This window comes from Mastigoproctus giganteus, chromosome 8 (genome assembly GCF_048544385.1).
Source record: "Mastigoproctus giganteus isolate SK-2022 chromosome 8, ASM4854438v1, whole genome shotgun sequence".
NCBI classification, from domain to species: domain Eukaryota; kingdom Metazoa; phylum Arthropoda; class Arachnida; order Uropygi; family Thelyphonidae; genus Mastigoproctus; species Mastigoproctus giganteus.
This window is the reverse complement of record NC_143582.1, coordinates 192535394-192559322: the sequence shown is the minus strand read 5'-3', so window position 1 is coordinate 192559322 and position 23929 is coordinate 192535394. Positions and strand designations below refer to the sequence as shown.

Genomic DNA, 23929 nt, shown 5'->3' with positions numbered 1-23929 from the left:
ATATTCTCTGACACAGCATTGTGCTACCACAAATTATTCAAAATACCAAGAATGGCTTGGAATAACTTGTTACATGTCATGTTTCCTTGTGCATTTGTCTGTTCCCTGACCAAGCCCCATTGTGTATTAATTATTTCTTCTTTCATTATAGCATCTGCAAAATATCTATTTCTTTACCTTTCAACAATAATGAGAAGTACTGGAAACTTTTATTTTTTGCTAAATCAATTCATTTCAATTTATACTCAGTCATCACTGAATTGTGATCACCCGATCTGTAATGGATTATGCCGCATATCTCACAGATAAAATGGCAAACAGCACTTCACATGCTACAGCACTGGTAATTTGTATCTAGTCATGCAAGTCAAAGTGATAAAATAGCAGTTATGGGATGTAGTAAAGATATCATGGAGTTTCAAAAGTGCACAATTGTGGGAACTCATGAGCCGGGTGCTTCCACATTGGAAATGGCATGTCTTGTGGGTTGCTCATGGCCCACTGTGGTTAAGGTGTACAAAAAATGGTGTTGAACAGGTCAAACCATCTCCTGCTGAGAGAACTGTAAAGGATTATGTAAAGTGGATAACTATGGTGAGCAAAGGGTGTAGTGAATTGAACAGACTCGATGACAGGTCAATGTGTGACAGTTGACATTGCAATACAATATGGGGAATGCAAGAACAATATCCCAAATGACAAAGTACCACATACTCAGACATTTTGGGTTCGACAGCATATGACTCAAGAAACAGCCTCTCCTCACCATTGATCACAGTTGATGGCAAATGCTGTGGTGTCAACAATACACTGGTTGGACACTGAAGGACTGGAAACAGGAGTGCTGGTCAGATAAGTCCAAATACCTGGGCGCAACATGCCAACAGATTCCTTTGTATGTGGTGCAAAGCATTAGCATTAGTAAAGGCATATCATGCAAGAAAGCAAGCTTATACAGCATCAGCCAAAAAAAAAAAAAAACCCTTCTCATTTCACCAATCCACTTGCACCAAATGTTTGATGTTTGTCTGGTTCTGCCTTGAATCTATTTAAGCTATCAACTTCTACAACGACAGATGGAAGTGTGTTCAAGCAATCAACCACCCGCTGGATAAAGGCAAACTTAAGCACATGTATCCTACAACTGTCTTTCCTCAATTTGAATTTATGCCCTCTCAGGCAATTATTCTGAGCAAGAGGAAGAATCCCATCAGCACTGAACATGCTCAAACCATTCAAGGCCATATACATCTCAATCAGATCACCTCGCAGGTGCTTAGTCTCCAGAAACTAATTTGAAAAACTTAAAAGCCATTCTACGTAACAGCATCCCTTTGTTCCATTCACTAATTTTGTTGCTATTCTCTGTACTCATTCCAGCAGCTCTACATCAATAAGAGTCCATGGAGCCATCATACATGGTGCTCACTATCCTGGCAGGTGGCAGTGGTTGTTTAATATGGAGCATCCTTTGCTGGCAAGAACTAGATCTCCTTGTGTATACGGACCAACATTTCACTGGTGAGGTCTACTGGCAGCTCTTGGGAGACCATGTGCATCCTGCCATGTTGCATTTATTCCCAGACAGATACAGGATCTTCCAAGACGATAATGCACTGTGTCATTGGGCCTGCACTTTGCACTAATGGTTCAAGGAACATAGTGAAGATATCACCCATCTTGATTGGCCTCCAAATTCATATGACCATAATTCAACTTAATACCTGTGAGATGTTCTGGAAGGAAAAGTGAGACGTACAGAGATCCAATGGTCATATATTCCGGCACTGTAGGAAGCCCAGCAGGCAGCATGGCTGTAGATAGATGCTTATGGATGTGTTCAGACATCTAGTGGAGTCAGTGCCTAAGTGACTAGTGTGTTATCCGTGTGAACAGCGACCCAACACAGTATTAGGCAGACGGTCACAATTTAGTGATCACTAAGCGTAGTTCAAAAACTTGTTTTCCAAGGAGTATTATTGGATAACAAATTAGTTCTTAAAATATATTTATATTTAAATTGAGGTTAAATAATATTTAATTTAATGCATCCAGTAAACCAGCTGAGAAACTTGCTATCTATGAATTCTATTTCAGTATCTGACATTCAGTTGCCATAACATGCTTTGGCCTTTAGAATTGAAGATAGAAAGACAACTAGCTGCCAAAGCTCAGCAATTTATCAAATTTATTCATAAAGCTATACAGCTTCTGCTACAAGCAAAAAAATAATACTATTTATATTTTAATATAATATAAAAAAAAAAAGTTCAGTAAGTGTGCTGTTGACCATTATATAGCTGCCAACTCTCTGGATTTATGAAGGAAAAGGAGAATCCTGTAGAACCAGATGAGCTGTCCTACCAGCCTTTCTATATTGCTCAGAGAACTTCATGCTGCACTATGCATTACTTCCAAGTCTCTTCATCCTCCAACTCTTGAGTGTGGTACCACCCAACTGGTATACTGGCACCTCCGTAGCCAGGAGCAGCAGAGCGTAGCACACACACACACTTCTTCATTAGACCGGGGTTTGAGTCCATGACTACCAAATATGGAGGATGCGGAAAGGTCAGGGAATGACCACCGCATATCCCCGGAGCAATATGGCCTTACTTGCTAATGCTCCTAAAAACCAAATAACTAACTAACTAACTGGTATATTATTCTGGGATAATTGCAGTACCTTGCATTTATCAATGTCGATTGTTATTAGTAAAGCCAAATGGCAAAAAATAAAATATCGATAAATAAATAAAATAATAATTAAACAATATTCACACTATTCTCATTCTGATAAGGTAACCATCTAATTCCACTTTAGACTAAGTAGCCTCCTTATGTAAATCTCATCTGTCTAATTTTTTCTGGTCTTGTAGCAATGGTACACCTTGATTCTTGTCAGTAACCAATCTTTTTATCATTTACAAACCTAGACAAGTTTGATATGCCTTCATAAATGAGGAGTAAGGGACCCAACAGCAAACCATAAGGGACTTCACTAATAACATTAGCCCAAGAAGAACAGTGCCCATTTATAACAATTCTCTGTCTTTTGCCACTGAACATTTCCTTCCATAGCAGCAACTTGCTCCCTAATGCCATACTGCTCTATTTTGTACAGTTTTCATATGAAAGTGTCAAAAGCTTTTCTGAAATCTAAGTACATGACGTCAAAATTATTTTTTGCATTTAGTTCCTTTGTTACTGCATCATAGTAGTTAATCAGATTGCTCAGACAAAATTTCCCCCCAACAAATCCATGCTGTGATTTCCATATAACTGCATTCCTGTCAAGAAAATCCTTCTGAAACGCTTCTTTAACTACTGACTCAATTATTTACGCTAGAACAGAAGTTAAGCTTACAGGTCTATAATTACTCACTATTCGTTTGATTCCCCCCTTATTTATGAATAAAAGAAACATTTTCACATTTCCAATTTGCAGATACACCCCCTGAATCCAAGGATGCGCTCATAATTAGGGCTAAACATTTGCTTAGCTCTTTTGCTGCTGCTTTTAATATAAAGCCTTACATAGATTTCATCAGCCCCAGGTGCCTTATTTGCTCTTAGCTTCAACAATTTATTTCCACTTTCTTCTCAGTTATAATAATAAAATCAGCCGCTCTGATCTCTAAAAACTTCCTCACATGTGAATGTAGATGCAAATATATTTATTCAATTTCTCAGTAATCTGAACAGGATCATCAATAGTTATGATATCCATATCTAGTGGGTCTTCTAATAGGTAAATAAACAAGTTGTGCAAGCTCATTACTAATCACAAATACCCCAGTATCTCTACCAACTTGGCCCATGCCTCTAAAGCCAGCTGTGACTGACGTCACTGTTATAAAAATTAGACCAGAGAAAGTTAAGTGTCAAATAAAGAAAGTGAAAAAGTTCTAAGTGGTGTAGAACTAGGAAACAATAGATGAATGTGATAGAATGCAGTAAAGAGAGTTCAAGCCAGAGGAGAACATAGAGTGATTCCAGATCAGAAGTCTCTGACAAGGAATATCAGAGTGTATGATTAGTATTAGTATTAATAGTGGCAAATGATGCAAGAAAGCAAGCTTATGAAGCATCAGCCAAAAAAAAAAAAATCCATTTCACATACCCATTCTCTCCGACCAAACTTCCGCACTTTTATTCTACAACCATCCTTCCTCAATTTGAATGTATTCCCCCCCTCCTGTATACAGTCTGAGCAATAGGAAGAATCCCATCAGAACCTCACTGAGTTTGCTCAAGCCATCCAAAGCCTTACACACTCAATTGGATAGCCTCACAGGTGCCTAGTTTCCAGATGCTGCAATTTGCAGAAGTGAAGCCTTTCTTGATAAGAGTATCCCCCTTTGTGCCACACAGCAATCTTCTTGCCCTTCTCTGCACCGATTCCAGCAGATCTGCATCCTTCCTAAAATGAGACCTCCAGACCTGTATACATACAGAACTCAAAATGTGGCCTAACCATGGCCTTGTGCAAAGTGATAATCACCTCCTTATCCCTGCTATCAAAGTTCTTGTATATCATTAACAAAACCCACATGAGCTGTCCTGGCAACCTGTCTGCACTGCCAAGAGAACTTTTGACTGCACAATTATTCCCAGGTCTTTTTCATTTTCTACTGTACTACACAGTTGGTATGTTAATCTGGGATTACTGCTACCCATTTGTCAATGTCCATTAATAATCACTCTTCCTTCTCTCATTCAACCATCCCTTTATCCATAGTAGTAACTTTCCTTAATCCCACACTAATCCAAATGCACCTCTTGTTATTGACTTGTACAACATAATTTTAACATCCTCTTCTCCTAGATGCAAAGGTACAGTAAAGACACAGTGTGCCTTTCTGGCCACATGCTTGCAATGCATATTAGCCTTCATGTTTGATTGTATCAAAACACCAGTCTCTTTCCTCATTTACACCCTTTGGTTCTATCCCATATAGTGTAAAAGTTATTCACAGGTTACTATTTCCCAAAAGTAGAACCTTACCATTTGGCAGCATTAAAGCATAACTGTAATTTCTCCAACAATCCAAGATGCATGTCCAAATCATTCCGAAGAAGCCTCGGCCAAGCTTTCATTACTAATCAACCTCCTGACTTTTATATCATCTGCAAATGTCAACACTGTAACCTTTATTCCCTCATGAATGTCATTCAATAAGAGAAACAATAATGGCCCTAGCACCAAACCTTAAGCACCCTACTCATAACTCTGGCCCACTCTGAAGAATGACTATTAATAACAATTCCCTGCCTCCTGTCATTCAATTATGTCTCAATTCAACCCAGGATCTTGCATGTAATCCCAATACACTCCATTTTGTAGGGCAACTTCCATTTAGGGTAATCCATTTAGGATATTATACTTTTCAAGGTGATCTTTTAATGCATCTCTTTGACCACAGAACTCATGACCCTCCCTGCCATTGAGGTTAAACTTACTGGACTATGGTTACTCATTTGAATGTCCCCCACTCCCCTGCATGTTGGTGAGATGTTAGCAGTTCTCCAATCCAATAGGGATTACTCCTTGAATTTAACGATTACCTCATAATTAAACCTAAAGGTGTGGCACATTCCTCCAGACACTTTTAATATGACCAGGACAATACTGTGAGTACATAGGGCCTTTACCCATTTTTTCACTCAGAACTGTTAGGCTCTCTTCTATAATATCAACATCACATATCCAATAGTACTCAGGTATATTAGCACAATATTCCTTACTCCAAAAGAGATTTTCTACTGAAAGTATCTGTTAAGTTCACCATGCTGGATTATTGATTGTGATATTTCCATTACACAAGGATTTAAGGCAGATTCAATTTTCATATGTACTTACAGCTGTTTCTTACATAGAGGATAATTCCAACCACATACAATAAATACAAGAATCACATTCCACATCCAAAATAATTAAAAAAAAAAAAAAAAAATCCCACAAACAAGGCAAAAATGCCAAACCCTATTATATACATTGCTGCTATTATTGCATACAATATACAACAGTATGCTGTAAAAAATAAAAACCCATTACCATATAATGGGTGCAACAATAAGTTATGAGCCTTATATATTTAAGGAAGGACGATTCTAACAAAAACTACAATAGGCCTTAACGTAGTAGTAGTAGTGGCATGTGATGAAAAAAAAAAAAAAAAAATCACACCATTCCCTCCAAATGCCTGTCCATTTCCTCCTTAAATTTATTCAACCTATCAACTTCCACAACAACAGATGGAAATTTGTTCCAGCAATTAACCACCCGCTGGCTAAAGGCAAATTTCTGCACATTTATTCTACATCTGTCTTTTCTTAATTTGAATTTATGCCCCCTTAGGTTCGTAATCTGAACAAGTGGAAGGATCCCATCAGAATTCAGCGTGCTCAACCCATTCAAGGCCTTATAAACCTCAATCAGATCACCGCGCAGGTGCCTAGTCTCCAGCCACTGCAATTTGCAGAACTTAAGCCTCTCTTGGTAAGAGGATCCCTTCATTCCCCTCACAAATCTTGTTGCCCTTCTCTGTACACGCTCAAGCAAATCTACATCCTTCCTAAAATGAGGCCTCCAGACCTGTATGCAGTACTCAAGGCGTGGCCTGACCATTGCCTCGTGTCACCCTTTGATCCCCCTTTGTGAATTGGGGATATATTTGCACATCTCCAGTCCGTGGGAACCTCCCCTGAGTCCAAGGATGCTCTCATAATTATGGCTAAGGGTTTGCTTAGTTGCTTTGCCGTCTCCTTTAATATAACTGGATAGATCCCATCCACCCCAGGTGCTTTTCTTATGTTTAACTTCAACAATTTCTCCTCCACTTTGCTTTCAGTTATTACAAAATCATTAAGTATCCTGCTATAATTTGATAACCTTAATAATTCCTCATGTGTGAATGTAGATGCAAAATACTCATTCAGTTTGTTTGCTATCTGAGCAGGATCATCAACAGTCGAAACATCCCATCGATGTCAAGTGGACCAATCAGATTCATCCCCTTCCTTTTAGAGTTTATATAAGTAAAGAAATCCTTGCTTTTTTTCTTAGCATTTTTTGCCAAGGATTTCTCGTAATCTGCCTTCGCCTGCCTAACCTCCTTTGTGACCTGATTACAGACTAGCTTATATCTGACATAGGCTTCTGAGTCGCTTGATAATTTATATGCATCCCATGCATTTTTCTTCTCTGTTACAAGTCTCATTAGTTCATTAGATAACCATTTAGGCCTAAACCTTGAACAATATTTCTTAATAGGTATGAAACTTTTAGTAGCATCCATGATTAATTCCTTGAATGCTTCCCACTTAGAATTTACTGTTGGTAACATCGTCAGTTTATCCCACTGTACAGAATTTAAAAACTGTCGGAGACCACTGTCTCTAACAGTTTTTAATACGTGGCTTCTACAGGGCAACTTTATCTGTCACTTTCTGATGCATTTCATTCTGTATTAGAAATAATTATGCAGGGACTGAATTAGTCTACCGATAGTTACCAAAACAAAGCCCTATGCTATTTCTTTATGTTATAAAAATGAATAATCATATTAAGAACAGAAAATTACTATAAAATTTTGTGTAAAGCTAGGGAAATTCTATAATTGAGAATCTACTACGAAGATAATTGAAATGTTAAATCAAGTTTGCGGTAATAATCTTAAGAGTTGTCATTCTGTGCCAGCCATATTGGACCTATTACCTAGATTCTCATCAGTGAGTAAATAAGTTTTCTTATTTTGGATTTTACAGGCCTGACTTTGAGAATAATTAATTTCATAAACTGAGTGAAACATTAAGATGAATGAACACATTTAAAGTTATAAAACACACTTAGAGGGCAGCATACAGTCAATACTTATTTAACATTATTTTGCTATGTTGTTGTTAACTCATCAGGATGGCATATTGGCTTAATGTTACAATATTTATTATTATGATGGACTTAGGCTAGCACATGTCACAAAGCAGTTCTGCAAGCAACATAACAGTCTGCAGAATAAAGACTCCTGATTCCAAAACAAAGATTTATGATCAGTTTAAAAGGATCAAAGAAGGCAAGAATGACAATGCAAGGCAGTCAATGATAATGCACAAGGCAAACATCCAAAAACTTGTAAAATTGATGAATACATTCAAAGAGTAAATGATTTGATTCTTAAGACAGATCGTTAACTTTACACTGAGCTAAATAAACAAGATCCATTTCAATGGAACAAATCAAAATGAGGAAAGTTTCCATGAAGGTAGATGCAAGAATTTTGTTCTGAGTCAAGAAAAAAATACACACACACACAAAAAAAACTGCAACTTGTTATGATCTTTCAAGCAGTTTTGAACTGCTTGAAAGATCATAACTACTATCTCCTGCAGAAAACTATAAATAACAAAACATGGGTGTTTCAGTATGACCCACAAATAGCATTAGCAGTGGCAAATGATGCAAGGAAGCAAGCTTATATAGCATCAGCCTATGGGGAAGGGGGGGGGAAACACTTCCCACTTCACCTATTCCCTCCAATAGTTCATCTAGTTCTTCCTTGAATTTATTTAAGCTATCAACTTACACAACAACAACAGATGGAAGTTTATTCCAGCAATCAACTACCCACTGGCAAAAGTACACACAAATATTCTGCAACTGCCCTTCCTCAATTTGAATTTATGTCCCCTCATGTGCGTAGACTAAGCAACAGGAAGAATCCCATCAGCATTGAACTTGCTCAACCCATTCAAAGCCTTAAACACCTAATCAGATGCCTAGTCTCCAGACACTGCAATTTGGTGAATTGAAGCCTTACTTGGTAAAAGCATCCCCTTGTTTCCTGTACAAATCTCGCTGCCCTTCTCTGTACTCATTCTAGCAGCTCTACATCATTCCTAAAATGAGGCCTCCACACCTGTATGCAGTACTCAAGATGTGGACTGACCACTGCTTTATACAGTGAGATAATCACCTCCTTATCCTTGCTAGCAAAATTCCTGTATATCATTGACAAAACACCAAAAGCTGTTCTGGCAGCCTGTCTGCACTGTTCAGAAAAGACATCCAACTGCACAATTATCCCCAAGTCTTTTTCATTTTCCACTACCCTGAGTGTAAAACTGCACAGTTGGTATATTACTCTGCAGTTCCAGCTACCCATATGCATTACTTTGCACTTGTCATTGCAAAACTTCAATTATCATTTCTCAGCCCATCCGTCTAACTTTTATAGATTCTGTTGCAGTAGCATACCATCATTCCTGTCATTAACCACCCTGCCAACTGTTGTATCATCTACAAACTTGGACATTAAGCTTGATATGCCTTTGTCAATATCATTGATAAATACAGAAAACAACAATGGGCCCAACACGGAACCCTGAAGGACTCCACTGATAATATCAAGATTTCTTCTAATAAATCCATGCTGTATCTGAAGTATAACTGCACCCTTTTCTAGATGATCCAGCATTACTTCTTTTAACAGTGACTGTACAATTTTCCCTGAAACAGAAGTTAAAACTAACACGTAATTACAGATCTGTAATTTCGAGTGTCACTCTTTGATACCACTTGCAAATGGTTGGGGATCGGTGGGGACCTCCCTTGAATCCAAAGAGACCCTCAATAATTATGGCTAAGGGTTTACTTACTTCCTTCACTGCCCCACTTCCTAATTTAATTGGATTGATCTGATCTAACCCAGGCACCTTTCTTATGCTTAACTTCAACAATTTCTCTTCCACTTTCCTCTTAGTTAGTACAAAATCATTCAGTTCTCTGTTAGAGTTTAATAAACTTCTGGTGTTCCTTCCCTAAAGAATTCCTCATGTGTGAATGTAGATGCAAAATACTCATTCAGTTTGTCAGCAACCTGAGCATGATCATCAACAATCAAACCATCAATAACAAGTGGACAGATTTGATTCACCCACTTCCTTCTAGTGTTTACATAAGTAAAGAAGTCTTTGCTGTTCTTCTTTGCATCCTTTGCCAAAGATTTCTTGTAATTTGCCTTTGCTTGCCTAATCTCCTCTGTGACTTGATTACTGGCTAGTTTATATCTACCAAGACTTCTGTGTTGCCTGAAAATTTATATGCATCCTATGCATTTTAATTCTCTGCTACAAGTCCCATCAGTTGATCTGACATCCATTTATGCATATACCTTGAAGAGCATTTTTTAGTTGCCATGAAAAGCCTCAGGGAAAATCACAGCTTCTATGATGAATTCCTTGAATGCTTCCCATTTAGAATTTGTTGATGGTAACATCATCAGTTGTTCTCACTCTAGTTACTTTTATGGAAGCAAAAGCCCTTCCCTTTACCCTTGATGGTAGTTACATCTTTAAGTAAATCCCACATCAGTACACTGAGATCACAGCAACCAAGTGGTTCTTTTTTTCTGGAGATTTTTAATGCATGAATAATCACTGCTGATAATCAGATCAACAGTATTAACTCCCTCTGGTTGCCTCTCTAACATACTGCTGTAGAAAACAGTCAGTTTCTAGCTTCATTTCTTGTGCTGCCTGGGTTCCCCGCCCAGGCAGCACAAGAAATGAAGCTAGAAAGATGGGCAAAGAAGACACTGCAATGACCTCCACCAATATCACATTGATAATATTCCTTCCAATACATGCCTCACAAGCAGGATGCTCTTCCCCGAGACTGAAGGATTCATGCTGGCTATCCAAGATCAGGTAATCAACACCAGAAACTATAGAAAATACATAGCAAAGGAGCCCGGAATGTCAGATGACACATGTCAATGATGCCAACTGGCCTCAGAAACGATCCAACACATCACCGCAGGGTGCAAGGTAATCACCCAGACTGAGTACATTCATAGACACAACCAGGTAGTGAGGATAATACATCAGAAGCTAGTGAGGAAATACCAGTTGACCAAAGAAAGTGTACCATACTACAAATACGAACCCCAGGCAATACTAGAGACCCCAACCCACAAGCTGTACTGGGACTACGCCATAATAACAGATAGGTCCATCCCACACAAGAGACCAGACATAAATCTTGTAGATAAGATGGAAAAGGCTATCTTCCTGATTGACATAGCAGTGCCCAACACTAGCAATGTCCAGAAAACCCATGAGAAAAAAATTAGGAAGTACACAAACCTGAGACATGAGGCCAAGGAGATGTGGCATATGCAAAAAGTAACAACCAGCTCGATCATTGTGTCAACCACCGGTATGGTGGTTGACACAATGCAGCCTAGCAGCAATAGGTCTCCTAGAGAACACCTACAAGGAACTCCAGAAAGTCGCAATCCTGAACACCTGTAGGATAGTCAGAGTTCCTCAACCAACAGTAACACCAGACATTACAACCTGGTAATGTCTGGTGTTACTGTGTACTTGGAAGCAATACCCGTCACGAGGTGTAACCCCCAAGCAGCGAGAAATAATATAAAAGCAATAATAATATGGCCATAGTGCACCACTAACCTTTGAATTTTCCCAAACTGTCAGCCTCAACCACCAGTGTAGGTAACCTATTCCAGTAATTTATAACTCACATTCCACACTCCACCTTTATTCTTTTATCTAAACCTTGGTTTTCCGATAAATGTGGTAATGCTATACAAGATAAGAATGTTGCATATTGCAATTAATTCTCCATTAACACTGGTGTTCCCCAAGGTTCAGTTTTTTCTCCCATACTTTTACTCTTGTATACCTTCTTCAAGTGATCAGAAATCCTACCATAGTTTTGCTGATGATAGCACTTCGCATTCCACCTTCCAGCTTTAGAAACCTTGCCCTGCACGAATAGCTTCAACTTCTTGAATATCCATTACCAATTCCTGAAATGCTGATTTCCAGGTAATTCTCCAATGGGGCAAAGACAACTTAGTTGACTTCAATCCTTCTAAAACTCAGTCCTGTCTTTTATCCCGCAAAAAGGATTCTTCTGTTCCTATGCTTATCTTTGATGACACCCTGATTTCTAGGCAAGATCATATATTTATATTGGGGATTATCCTGACTTCTATTCTCTCTTGGCATAAGCACATTACTTCTTCTGTATCTAAAAAACTGAGTTTTCTCTTTTGCTCTCAGCATTACTTTTCTTCCAAACAGCTTTCCTCTGTACAAATTGCAAATTGTCCTACAATGGAATACCGTTTCCACATCTGGGGCAGTGTCCCCAAACCACTCTCAGGCTTATAAATTCCATTCAAAAGAGGGCAGCAAGGTTAATTAATGACTCATCTCTAACAAAGTTTCTCCACTCTGTCTCACAGAACAGCTGTTTTGTTTTTGCTGCCTGCCTTTTCTATAGATACTTCTACGGGCACTGTTCTTCTGAATTGGCTTCTATAATTCCCGCTCTCTCTTCCGAACCAATCCGAACATGTTCAACATCCCTTTACTGTCCAACTTCTCTTCTTCCTCATTTATTCATTCAGTTTCCGTTTTCTGTAACAACCTTCCTTCATACATATTTCCCAAAAATTACAATCCATAGAAATTCAAGTCTAATGTCAACAAGTATCTTCTTTCATCTTCTCAACCTTCAGCCCATGCATGGTACTAAGTACTATAGGTTCTAATACCTCTTGTGCTTGGGGTTCTCAAATAAAAAAAAAAAAAAAAAAAAAAAAAGAAATAGTGCAAAATCAGTTCAAGCACTGCTTGAGCATATGGCCAACCCTAGAATTAAATCTAGCAATTCAAGTGGTTTTTTGGGCTCACCGACTTTTATAAAAATAGTTGGAAACTGGATTGAACTTCATGAAGATGCAAAACACTGGAGAGGAGCAGCAGTAGTAGCAGCTTCATTTTTTTTTGCTGGAGTTTGTTGTGTTTATATCTAATATATTTATAGTTTATTCCCTTGTTTGTAACTTTGAATAAGTTAACTCATATTGTACCAACTTAAAATAGACAACTATTTTCATATAAAGTGATTATTTCTGCTGTCTATTTTACAGATCAGAATTTATTGTGGCAAAAAATTTATTGTGGAATCTTTGTGGCAATTTTTTATTTGCATAAGAGGCAGTTTTATTTACTTAATAAAAAATATGAACAAACCATTTCATGCTACTGTATGTATCTGCAAATGATATGAACTTACTGGTTTAAAAAATAGAGCAGTTCATGAACGATGTGTACAATAAATTCAGGCAGGGTGAACTGCGAATTAGCCAAATGTATAGCTGGGAATGTGCGAAATCCTGCATTTACCATAACAGACTTAACAGTTGTACCTTATGTTTATTTGTTCCTGAAACAGTGATAGTTTTCTGATAAACGTATGCTCAGATCTAAAATACAATATTTATCTTTGTGGCATATATATATCAATTAGCACTGATTTAACATCATAAAATTAAAATGCCACAAACATTAATAATTTGTTTAAATTCAAGAGACATGACATCCCACAAATTAGTATAATTATTGTAAGAATATTTCTGAATTGCATATATGCTAATGAGTAAGGAAACATTTTGTAAATAGCTGAATATTATTATCAATCCCTTAGTGTTATTAGTTACAGAGGACCCAAAGTGATAACATTAAGCTGAATCTAGTTCAAGGATATATTATTATTATTTTAGAATACTGTAACATAAGCTTTATACTTCTCTACAGAAATCAACTTTTATTACACTCAAGTATCAGAGGGATGTCCCATATGTCCTAAGCCTAGTCAGGATGAGATGTTTATACATTCATGAAATTGATAAAACACCACCAACAATATCTATTAATTCATCATGGATGACTTCCAAGACCATGGACTTGCCAAATATAACAGTTCAATGAACTGTAAGACAGTATCCTGAACAAATTCTGATTAGCTGCAATGTGCTAGGGAAATTTTTCTACCTGTTTGTAGTAGACTCAGAGGAATTCCTGTATTTCATAAAAGTGGACAAAACTAATTTTTAAATGCAGATTTCTAAAATAAATTCTTTCTTTGCTTTTTTCTATTAGAAAAACCATTAACAACACCATCACAGTTCATATTGCAAGTAAGTCAGTGCTGGAATAACCCTTCTGGAAATAACTTCAAAACCAAATTTATTGAAAGGCTTTTGAATTTATTTAAAATTAAAAAATTACATTTAACACAAGATCATTTTATTATGTTTGATAAATAATGCAGTGAGTCCTAGGAATGAATAGTTCCTAGGGCTTACAAACACCAAAAGACAACCCTGGGTGCACCACTTTCAACCCAAATCTAAACAGTCTAAAGAGGAAATATCCCACCAAAGATGGTCAAATCTGTTCCTTCTGCTGAGAGTCATAGAATTGGCCTTTTGGAATTCTTAGTATGCTGGTATTTCCTCCAAAATGACAAACTATTACTGGAGCATATTATTCCAATCTCATAATTCAAATGTGAGATGAAATCAAGAAAAAGCCAGAGAAATTGGCAAAAAATGGGTGTGTTTCTCCAGGAAATGTACCAAGTCCAGGAAATGTATTTGGTCCTTGAGGTTGTCACAGACATTCTCTCAGACATGCCAGACAAGCTGTACTTGCTACCTGGGAGTCTAAAACGCTGATGGAACTGATATTCGGGTGACACTCAAGTCAAGTGGACCCAATTTCGGCGAAGTCCGGACGGTCTGTGACAGCCAAATCCTCTGCTTGCACCTTCACGACGGTGGGACTGTTAGTAATCCTGGGTATAACCTCCATGCACAAGTACATGGTGGGTGACCACCCAGGTGTGAACCAACGTAAGCAGGGGTCAAGCAGGGGCCCACACCACATGGAGGAACGCCGCCCCTCTATGTTACCAGGCAGTACTAGGTGGTAGATGACTCTCATCAACCGGTGAAATACCACCACTTTGCTTATTGGAGGCTTGAAGTGGTGGAACCCATGTTTAGTCTCTAGAGCTAATTTCCGGTCAACCCTTCCCTATCTCTTCCATCATGCAGTATGATTGATGACTTTTGAGGTTATGATGAACGTCGTGGCGAGATCCAATATTCCTTACATTTCGAGGGTACAGCTCTAAAACGGTGTTCGCAGGCCGGCCGCTAGTTAGTACACCGGACCGAACCTATTGGTAACTCTCTAGGAGGCTTCCGGATCAGCTAGTGTATAATCTTGCTACTTCTACTCTGCCAGATAGTGACTGGAGGGAGTCCGAGTAGTGTGTATGCGGGGAGCATTGTTGAGGCCACGTTAAGTCAAGGATCTGGGTATATTCTTACCACATGTACTCCATATCCAAAAATTTCATTACTTCATACAGCATGTCCCACCCACTTTTTCTTACTATTGAATACACCACGAATTGTCAAACTAATAGAGCAAGCTTATCTGCGAAAAGATCTAAACCTCCCAAGGACTTCCTAATTCATTTCACAAATATACATGGTCTCAATTCTAATCTCAACGATGTCCATTTCCACTTGCAGTCTGCCAAACCCCATGTACTTTTTCTGACAGAATCTCAGTTATCGGTTGATTCAACTACTGCTCATCTAAGATGCCCAAATTATTCGCTGAATGATTCCTTTTGCCTCAAAGGTGGTACTTGTGCATATGTCCATTCTGATATTCCCTGTCAGAGACTTGGCAATTTGGAATCTCCTCTCTTTGATCTTCTCTGGCTTAAAATCTCTCTACCTCATTGTGTCAAATTCATCTGTTGTCTCTACCGTTCTCCCAACTCCACTAATCACTTGGAGCTCTTTGACTTCCTCTCTTTGCAACTTGACTTTCTCCAGTCCAACTTTCCTAACAGTGAGATAATTTTCCTTGGTGATTTTAATGTTCACAACTCCAGCTGGCTTCCGTTTTCTAGTCGCACCGACCCAGCAGGTTGAGATGCTGAGGCTTTTGCAATTACTAATGACCTAGCACAGATTGTTCATTTACCTATAAGAATACTGGACAATCCTAATCATACAGCCAATACGCTTGATCTTTTTCTCACAAACAACTCTTCTAAGTACACGGTCGAAGTGAGAGGTCCTTTAGGCACTTCAGATCACAACTTGGTGATTGTCTCTTCTCCAATGAAACCTTTATCTCATGGCTATTCCCAACCTCGTGTTGTTTGGCATTACAAGAATGCAAAATGGGATGACCTGCGAGACTTCTTTTCCTTGGTCAGATTACTGTTTCAAAACTTCTGATGTCAACGTTTGCTCAGATCGTGTCAGTGAAATTATTCTTGCAGGAATGGAATCCTTTATCCCACACTCCACTTTAAAATCTCGTCCTTTATCTAAACCTTGGTTTTCCAATAAATGTGCTAAGGCTGTCCAAGAGAAGAACGTTGCATATCGTAATTGGCTTGTTTCTAATTCTTCAGTTTCATTTTCTGCCTACACCAAAGCTCGCAACAACTGTAAAGCAGTTATTAATCAGTCCAAACTAGAGTTTGAACAGGCTAGGAGTAGAAAACTTGCTTCTTGCCATAATGGTAGCAGAGCATTCTGTTCTCTTGCCAAAGCTATTGGCCGCAACTTTTGCCCATCTCTGCCCAAACCAGATGGTTCTGTTGTCACTTCAGCCAAGGATAAAGCTGACCTGCTAGTATGCCATTTTTCTTCCAGCTCATGTATTAATGATCTTGGTAAAAACCTCCCACCATTCCCAACACGCTCCATTCAATGCCTCCTGTGGTTGTCCGTAAAAAGGATATTAGAAGGATTTTGATGAATCTTGATGCTAAGAAAGCTCCAGGTCCCGATGGTATTTCTCCACTTGTTCTCAAAACCTGTGATCCTAAACTTACTCCTATTCTTTGCCACCTTTTTTCACTTTCTTATTCCAAAGGTATTTTTCCTTCTGATTGGAAATTTGCTCAAATCCAGCCAGTTCCTAAAAAGGGTGACAAATCCCTCCCATCCAATTATCGCCCCACTGCAATTACTTCTACTCTTTCTAAAGTAATGGAGAAATCAATTAACCGCCAACTCTTAAACTACCTAGAAAGCTTCCGTCTGATCAACGATCGCCAGTATGGATTCCATCAGTGTCGATCCACTGGTGATATTCTGGCTTATGTTACCCATTTATGGACTAATTCAATGGAAAGGTTCGGTGAAACACAAGTAGTTTCTCTTGACATCTCAAAGGCTTTTGATCGTGTTTGGCATAAAGGTCTTCTAAACAAGCTTCCATCTTATGGTTTACCAACTGTTTTTAGTAATTGGTTATCCAGTTTTCTCTCTGATCGCTCACTGAGCGTGATGGTAGATGGCTCTCTGTCTTCTAACTTCTTCACAAATGCCAGTGTCCTCCAAGGTTCAGTTCTTTCCCCCACTCTTTTCCTCTTGTATATTAATGACCTTCTTCCATTGACTGGAAGTCCTATCCATAGTTTTGCCGATGATAGCACATTGCATTCCACTTTCCATTGTAAGAAACCTTGTTCTGCTCAATCAGCTTCAACTTCTCGAAAATCTGCTACCAATCCTTAAATGCCGATTTCCAGGTAATTCTCCAGTGGGGCAAAGACAACTTAGTTGATTTCAACCCTTCTAAAACTCAGTCTTGTCTTATATCTAGCAAAAAGGATTCTTCTGCTCCTATGCTTATCTTTGGTGGCACTCCGATTTCTAGGCAAAATGATATATCTCTTTTGGGGATTACCCTGACTTCTAATCTCTCTTGGCACAAGCACATTACAAATATTGCTTCCTCTGCATCTAAAAAACTTGGTTTTCTCTTTCGCTCTCAGCGTTACTTTTCTTCCAAACAGATGTTCACTCTGTACAAATCACAAATCCGCCCTACCATGGAATTTTGTTCCCACATTTGGGGTGATGCCCCCAAAACCTCTCTCAGGCTTCTTGATTCTGTTCAGAAGAGGGCAGTTAGGTTAATTAATGATTCATCTCTAACAGAGTCTCTCCACTCGCTTTCTCATAGACGCACTGTTTCTGCTGCATGCCTCTTCTACAGATACTTCCATGGGCACTGTTCTTCTGGAGTGGCTTCTATAATTCCCGCTCTCTCTTTCAAAACAGTCTGAACACATGCTGCCACCAGCCAACATCCATTTACTGTCCAACTTCAAACCCACAGAACCAACTTTTCATCTTCCTCATTTATTCATTCAACTGCCGTTTTCTGGAACAACCTTCCTTCATACGTATTTCCTGAAAATTACAATCTACAGAAGTTCAAGTCCAATGTCAACAAATATCTTCTTTCGTCTTCTCAACCTTCAACCCAAGCACGGTACTAAGTACTATAGGTTCTAATACCTCTCGTGTTTGGGGTTCACATAAAAAAAAAAAAAAAAAAAGGTCACTCACTGCTGACACGACTGCAATCTACAAGTGCATATTTCAGTTATTTCAGCATCCCCCTTATTCACTTTATTTGGTACCCTTTGACTTTCATGTGTTTCCTAATCGTACAAAAAAAAAAAAAAAAATAAATAAATAAATAAAAAAATAAAAAAGCATCCATTTTGTCACCAATGAAAAGGCTATTGCAGCTATGGGTGGGCAGTTAAACTTGACAAAGCATTCTCTAAAGCTGGGATAAAATTACTTCAGCACTATTGGGCCAAGTGTGTGTGTGGAGCTACACTGAGACTATGCTGAGAAGTTAGCAACCTAGAAGTGATCCACAAAGTAGGTACCCTCTTGGTTAGGCTTAGCACTATAGGACATCCCTGTATATTTTTTTCCCAATACCTAAATGGAACCACACATGGCTAATGTAATTAGAAGCATACTGTTGAGTCTGCCAATAATGCCTAGTAAGTAGAGGGGCATAGAACATAACAAATCTGAAATCTGCAATTCCTTAGCCTTACCTTTAACTTGTATTTAAAATATCTGATAAAGCTGCTTCGATCTGATGCCTTGCTATCACACTCATCATTTGAGGCTAAAATCAGATGACATTAAAATTCCAAATAATTTTTGGTTAATAGCATGTCTCTGAAAGGAAAACAATTCTGTTCAGCAGCCTTAGCAATTGAAAATCAGAAGACTTAACTAACAGCAACATTTTCACTGAAAAATAGAAAGAAAAAAAAAAAAAAAAAAACTGCCAAAGTGCTATTAAAAGAATAGCAATCATAAATCATACAGTAAAAATAAAAGAATAAACTTTTATTCTAAACTAAAATTTCATTCTAAACTTAACTGGAAGGAATAATTTATAGCTGGAGCTAACAATAAGTTTTTCAAAAAACTGGTAGTACTATTTCACTTAATTATAAAAGTGATTGTTCTCAAGAAATCTGCATTGCAAATATCAAAAGTGCTGGTCTAAAATAATACAATTTAGAACATCCCCAGTGTGTTCAAAACTATTGCAATTCCTCTCTATATAACAAGGATTGGTGAGAGGAACAAAGGGGTGTGCGTACAAAGAAAGGTTTAAATTCTGCAAGTTGCAGCATCTGGAGACTAGGCACCTGCAAGGTGATCTGATAGAGGTGTATAAGGCCTTGAATGGTTTGAGCAGGCTCAATGCTGACGGGATACTTCTGCTTGCTCAGACTAAGAACCTGAGGGGGCATAGATTCAAATTGAGGAAAGACAGTTGTGGAATAGATGTGCGGAAGTTTGCCCTTAGCCAGCGGGTAGTTGATTGCTGGAGCAGACTTCCATCTGTTGTTGTGGAAGTTGATAGCTTAAATAAATTTAAGGCTGAACTAGACAAACATTTGGAGTGGCCGGATGTGCGAAATGGGAAAGTTTTTTTTTTGGCTGATGCTGTATAAGCTTGCTTTCATGCATCATATGCCTCAACTAATGCTAATTTCACATCTTAAAATGGATGGTAGTCATGAAATCATATTAGCATTAATATGATAATGTCCAAAGGATTCAAAGGGAAGCAGACTTATTCTGCAAAATATAAAAAAATTAAAAAAGGTACACATTGAATTTGGCAATATTCAAGTTAAGCCTTGAATAGTGCCAAACCCTCGCCAAGCTTGGAGATAATTTGTTCCATTTATCTGAAACATGCTGTTTTAGATTTTTATATTTTTACATGTGTTCTATAGCTCTTGTGTTGCCTATCAGTGAGAAAGTACCTTTGTCTCATTTGTTTCACTGATTCCCACAAAGGCCTTGGACATCTCAATCAGATCTTACTTTAAGATCTCTAAATTGCCAAGCTTTGCAGACCACACACTTTTAGTTCTCCTTAACAATCTCCTTAATAATCTAGTTGCCCTTCTTTAAATCCTCTCTAGAAGTTGTGTTGTTTTTTTTTTTGTAGATGCAGCATCTAGCCCTAAATAAAATATTCCAACATCAACAATAATAATCATCCTTCAACCCTACTTGCAAAGGTTTAATAAATTACTGATAGGATGGCATGTAATCCTCTTGCCGTCTCATTACACTGTATGAAAACTTCATTTTTGGTATTGCAGAAGTCTTTCTCATCCTGAACTACCTTAGTCTCAGCCATAATTATATAAAAACGAATAAAGAAAAAAAACCACATTTAAAACATAAATATGGTTCATGTTGTAAATTGTGAGTCAAATTCATGTTTTAAAGACAATTATTTTCTTCACTTGATTTTTTTTTTAGAGAAGTCCTTGACAATATTTCCTTTTTTTTTTTATCAAGCTTTTTGAAAAATAAACTTTTTGTTCTCAACCTACTCAAAACTTTTTTTCCTCACAGTTTATCGAGAGTACTTAGCAAAATAAATTTTATCTCAAAAAAATTTAAACTTGTTAAGCTCATTTCAAGGCAATTCTTGTGTGACAAACACTGAGAAAAACAAAGACAAGAATGGGAGTCAGTTACATGTTAAATGACTATAAAGAGTATAACAAACAACTAAACAAACAAATAGAATACGTCAATGGATCAGAATGTTATTTTTAACTTTTCAGACAGTGAATGGAACTCAGTAGCACAACATTTCTCGATTTCCTGGATGTCTATTTTCTACCACAAAGAGTTAGTGAGGCAATAAAAGAAGGCAATAATCTTGATATGGTTATCAGCAATTCATCACATATTCAGAATCTTCAAGTAAAGGAACCTTTAGGTGAAAGGGATTGCAGTGTATCAATGTGGGATTTATTCAAAGAAATAACTACTGTCAAGGACGGAAAGAAGGATTTCGTTTACAGAAAAGTGATTATAATGGGCTGAAACATTTTTTATATTCTTTTCAGGGTGATGAACTAATGTTAACAAATATAAATGCCAAACGAGAAGTGTTCAAGTAATTATAGAGATCACTAAAATGTTTTATACCAACTAGGAGATATTATTCATGGTTAGACCAAAATGGATGTCAAATGAACAATAAGGAGCTTAATAACAAAAGAAGAATGTGTAGGATGATTATAAATTGTTAGGAATAAGTTTTACTTATCCTTGACAATTTATAGTACAAACCTATTTAAGAATAGTCTATACTGCCCAAGAAATACGTAACTCAAGCTAAGGTGAAGAGTCTTTGGCTCAGAGTGCAAAGAAAAATAAGGCAGAAATCTCCGTATATATATTAATGCTAAAAGGAAAGTGATGAATCATATGGTACACTGGATTAGAATGGCACAACTGTAATGACATGAAATGAAATTGTCTCCTTGAAAATGATTTAATGATGCTCAGCAGTCTGAAACCTCTGTTTGAATATTTCATACAAACAAACTGATATCTCACATTAAATTAATTATAATTTTTCTTGTACTATTCATCGATGTTTGTATAAAAATATATGCATAATAATATAATGTAACAGGGGTGTCCAACTTAATTTGTGATGAGATCTACTTTTTTTCTTCAAAATTTGCAGTGATCTACCATCTCATGGATTTCATTGCACATGTTTAATAAAGTTAATCAACACATATTGAAAAACATTGTTTATAAATTTTAAAATTAAATACACTTTTAATTAAATACACTTTAAATACACGTATTTAAATTTTTAATTTATGTGAAGTTTGTGTCTTTATGTCATCTGCCAAACTTTCAAAATCGGGATATACTGTGATAAGGCCAACCGTAAAGAATCTTCTGTATGCAAGTCTGTAAGAGTAGAGCAATTCTTCGTCTTTGTTTCAAATGCAAAAAGGCCGATTCACATAGATATGTGGAACCAAAACAGGAATTAAAAAGTTCACTGCATTTTTTTACATTTGGGTACTTTTTTCAGCAAACATATTTCCAAAAGTCTTTTTTGATGATCTGGCTTTTAGAAAGATATTGTTTCGCAATGTAACAATTTCATTTTCAAGTAATATTTTCTCCATGTGAAAAATCTTAGAGATTTTTTCTGTAATTTGTTTCGTTGTATCTAAGTTGACATTAAATGGATAAGAAATATATTGAACAATGTCTTCAATTGTTTTAAAATCACTGAATCTGGTTTCAAAATCATCCACAACTTTCTCAATTTCAGAAACATAAAACATATTTCTCAGTATTAAATTCAAAAACAGGATATTTTTGCAAATGACCTTGCATCTTTGCAAAATGATTGAATTTTTAAAACCAGATGACACAACCACTCCATATCTTGTAGCTGCCGATAATCATCTCCCTTCTGATCAACAAATTTTTTCATTTCATTCAGCAAATTTTGAAATCTCTGTAGAAACTTACTCCAACTCAGCCACCTCACATCTGTGTGTGATATCAGATCTGGTTCATTTTTATCAAGTCGCATTTTGAAAAATCTCCTTTGAAGAGATTGTTCTCTGATGGAATTCACAATTTTGAAAGCTATGTCCAATAACACTTTTAGTATTTAAGTATTTAATCTTTTGCTGGCTAACACATGTTAGCCAGTAAAATATGATACAGTACTGTGGTAACTCAAAAAATCTGGGAATTCATCATCCTTTTGGCACAATGTGATGAATCTGTTAAGATTCTCCGTCATTGCTTTAGCTCCACCTGTTGTTATTGATACGAGCTTAAATAGTGGTAATTTATTGTTTTCAATAAAATTTTTGAATGTGTTATATATATATATATCAAGACCTCTAGTGTTTTTCTTTTAACGAAACAATACCGAGCAATTCTTCTCTGGTGGTAGAATCATCGAAACGCAGACGAATAAAAATGAGCAATTGAGCTGTATAACTGACGTACACAAAATTAGCAATATGAGCATGCAATTGTTCGCTCACATTTTTACTCATTTTTTCGATGCGTCGCATCACAGTATTTTGAGATAATTGCAGATCTTGAAGAGCACTTTTAATTTCATTTTTTTCTTAAAATTTTCAAAAAGAGAATCTGTTATTTCTAAAAATACGTCTTTGATGAACTGACCATCAGAAAATGGTTTGTATTTTTTTCAAGATGACTCTTTAAATGATGCAATAGTTACTGCTTTAGATTGTAAATTAGGTGTCATGAAGAAATTTTGTTGTGCAAATAATCTGAATTTAAGTTCTTTTAATTTATTTTTTCTAAGGTCATTATTAGGCGGAAAATCCGATTAGTATTTACCATGGATTGCATTAAAGTGCCTTTCTAAATTTCCTTTTTTGGATATGGCCATGGAAGCATTGCAAATCAAACAACAACATTTTTCTTTTATCATTACAAAAAAGTATTCTAGTTCCCACCCTTGATGAAAATGATACGTTTTACTCTTTTTTGTAATATTCATTTTAAGTCAAATACAGGGTTATTCAAAATAAAGTCCGGGGTTTCAAACAATTCCTGTACTGAAACCCCGGACTTCATTTTGAATAGCCCTGTATTAAAGTAACGTATAAGTACTGTCCAGTTATTAATATTAAGTAAGCTAAATAAGGATTCGACGCATACACTATGCTCTCCACAACGAAACTGCGTGAATTTTCACTAAACAAGCTCACTGGTTGCATGGCAACAAGAGTAGTCACGTGGTTCAACGGATTTGTAATAAGCGTATGCTGTGGGGCACATAATAATAATAGCATTTAGATTTTGACTAACCTGGTTTTTTTTATATATTTAAAATTCGT

At 37.0% G+C, this 23929-nt stretch overlaps 1 protein-coding gene across 2 annotated transcripts in view; it reads right to left on the bottom strand.

Moving 5' to 3' along the window:
- LOC150082122 (uncharacterized) overlaps window positions 1–23929 on the bottom strand; it is an 83105-nt gene that overhangs the window by 33484 nt on the left and 25692 nt on the right. The window contains exon 2 of one of the 2 annotated variants that reach the window (XM_090379111.1): window positions 18788–18914. The exons of the other annotated variant lie outside the window; for it this stretch is intronic. The gene's annotated coding sequence lies outside the window, so the exon portion shown is untranslated. The remainder of the gene's footprint in view (window positions 1–18787; window positions 18915–23929) is intronic. 2 annotated transcript variants of the gene reach the window in all.